This window comes from Narcine bancroftii, chromosome 8 (assembly GCF_036971445.1).
Source record: "Narcine bancroftii isolate sNarBan1 chromosome 8, sNarBan1.hap1, whole genome shotgun sequence".
Lineage (NCBI taxonomy): Eukaryota > Metazoa > Chordata > Chondrichthyes > Torpediniformes > Narcinidae > Narcine > Narcine bancroftii.
In genome coordinates, this window is record NC_091476.1 from 156,526,291 (window position 1) to 156,529,042 (window position 2,752).

At 50.2% G+C, this 2,752-nt stretch overlaps 1 long non-coding RNA gene across 1 annotated transcript; it reads right to left on the reverse strand.

Moving 5' to 3' along the window:
• Positions 1-1,235: 1,235 nt before the first annotated feature.
• On the reverse strand, positions 1,236-2,547 carry LOC138741914 (uncharacterized). Its single transcript, XR_011343877.1, has 2 exons — positions 2,425-2,547; positions 1,236-1,390 (listed from the first exon to the last, which is right to left on the reverse strand). It is a non-coding gene; the product is annotated as an uncharacterized lncRNA (long non-coding RNA).
• Positions 2,548-2,752: the final 205 nt, after the last annotated feature.

A 2,752-nucleotide genomic window follows, 5' to 3' on the forward strand; every position in this document is an offset into this window, starting at 1 on the left:
GTGTCCCCTTGTCTTGGACTCTCCTACCATGGGAAAGAACCTTTCTACAACTTCTCCAGAATGCTTCTGCAATTCCATTTACTATTCTGCACCTCCTGCATTGCTTGACACTATTTTGCAGCTTTTGTTTACTCCAGGCTTTCCAGAGGCAGGTGAGGCCAGAAATCATTGCTATTACCAAATTTAATGGCAAGGTCTAAATTTTACCCCAGAGCTATCGTGAGCAGGAACTTGGGTGTAATTCACCAGATTCCCAGTAGGTGCCAGCGTTTATTATATTTTGTTCATGCCCTCAGTTACCCTGAAGCAGAAGCTTTTGAGCTAATACTGTATGATTGTGAATGTTATTTAATGAAAAGGAGCCTGAGAAAAAAACATCAGAAATAGGCTCTTCAGCCCAACATATCTACACTCTTTCCCAACTAGACTTTTGCATAAATCCCAATTTAAAAAAAATTCTCACTCTGTTGTCAACTTGGGAGTGTCCTGGCCAGCTGCACCACCGTGTGGTACGGTTGTTGCAGAGAAATGCATTGGAGGCTAATCCACAGGGCCAAAAAAGAGTGTCAGAGTGGAGTCTTCCTCCACCCCCCCCCAATTGATGTGATCTGCCAGGATTGTTGACTGAAGAGGGCGCGCAAAATCATTGAGGACCCCTTCCACTCTGCACACAGCATCTTTCAGCTGCTCCCATTGGGGAAGAGATACAGGAGGATCAGAGCCAGCACCACTAGGCTGATGAATAGCTCCTCCCCACGGGCAGTGAGAATGCTGAATGACCAAAGGAACTGCTCACACTAACCATCTGAGACTCTCATATTTATGAAACAATACTTATCTGTATAGATGAAATACTTTCCTGCATATGTATTGTTTGTCTGTATGTGTGTTATGTCTGGTTGTGTGTCTGCATGTTTTGCTCTGAGGACTGGAGAACATTGTTTCATCAGATTGTACTTGTACAATCAGATGACAATAAACTTGACTTGAAATGTCCCTAGATTCTGCATGAGTGGAAAGCCCTGCAAAAGGTAGTAGACATCACTGGCAACTCCCTCATCACCATTAAGAACATCTACAGGGAACGCTGCTGTCAGAGAGCAGCGTCATCATCAAGCATCTACACCCCCCAGCACATGCTCTGTTCTCAATGCTGCTATCAGGAAAGAGGTCTAGATGCCACTGTAGCACATGTTGCAGCAGAGCATAGAAGTAAGACACCTACACACGGTAAGTACAGTCAATACTGCTTTATTGAATGGTTTGCCCTGCCTTATATTGGCCTGCTGGCCCTAGTTGTCCCACTGCTTCTGATGTCATGCGCTTGCCGACCATCAATTGGTCGGCTTTCCTGCCAGTGCTCATCATTTCCTGCCGCACGATCTGCAAGCTGGGGAGAAAGTCCATTTAGTTGGCGTGGTCCTTGTGGAATTGCCGCGTTCGACCACCATCTTGTGTGCCGGGATGCCTATTGGGTAGCAGGCTGCCACCCCCCCCCCCCCACCCCAAGAACCAGCAGTCTGGGCACTGTCTCTGGTTTTGGTCAGTCTTTAGAGCACGGGGGTGGTGGGGTGATTGGTTGACTGTTGTCCAAATGTGCTGGTTTGAGACGGTCAATAGTAAACGTCTCTTCCTTGCCACCAATATCCAAAACACATGTGGTCCTGTGGTGCCTGACCACCCGGTAGGGCCCCTCATATGGCCGCTGAAGCAGCACCTAGTGTGCTCCCTGTCGTATGAAAATGTACTTGCAAATTTTCAGGTCTCTGAGGATGACCATTTTGGGCTGGCTGTTCAGTGAGGGCTGTGCCGGGGCCAGCGTGCCCAGTCATGCCCTCAATCTTTCAAGTGTTGCCACTGTGGATTCATCTGTGTCCCTGGGATGACTAGGGGTGTGCCATGCTCCATTTCTGTTGCCGAGGTGTTAAAAACCTCCTTTTGTGCAGTACAGATCCCCAGGAGGACCCACAGAGGTTCATCAGTCCAATTCAGTCCCTTGAGCCGGGCCATCAGGACCTGATGAACCTCTCCATCAACCTGTTGGCCTGGGGATGGTAAGCTGTGGTGTGGTGGAGCTGGGTTCCCAGGAGGCTGGCTAGGGCTGCCCAGAAGCCTGAGTTGAATTGTGCACCCCTGTCTGATGTCAGATGGTCTGGAACTCAGAACCATGCCACCCATGTATTTATTAGGGCGCTGGCGCAGGCCTTTGTTGAGGCTCTGCCAGCGGGATTGCCTCTGGCCACCTTGTGAAATGGTCTACCATCGTCAACAGGTACCGTGCCTCCCATGACACCAGCAGGGGCCACACAATGTCTATGTACACATGACTGAACCTCCGTCGTATGGGCTCAAATGGCTGGGGTTGGGGGGGGTGGGGGGTGATGATGACTGGCAGTGTGTGCAGGTTTTGGCCCATTGACTGACCTGCTTCTGAAGGCTATGCCAAATGAACCTGCTGTCACCATCTTGACGGTGGTCCTGATGTCTGGGTGCATCAGGTTGTGCACTGCTTCAAACACTGGTCATCTCCATGACGATGGGGCCAGGCTTTTCAGTCGAAATGTCACAAAGGAGAGTCTGGTTGCTGGGGCTGACGCAGATGTTTTCTAGCTTGAGCCCTGTCACTGCTGTCCTGTATGCAGGGATGTTGGGTCCGTCTGCTGTGCCTGGGCCAGGGCCGTGTAATTGATCCCCGGGACAGAGTCTGTATTGCCTGGATTGTCGGCCGAGATAATGTGTTGGCCACCATGTT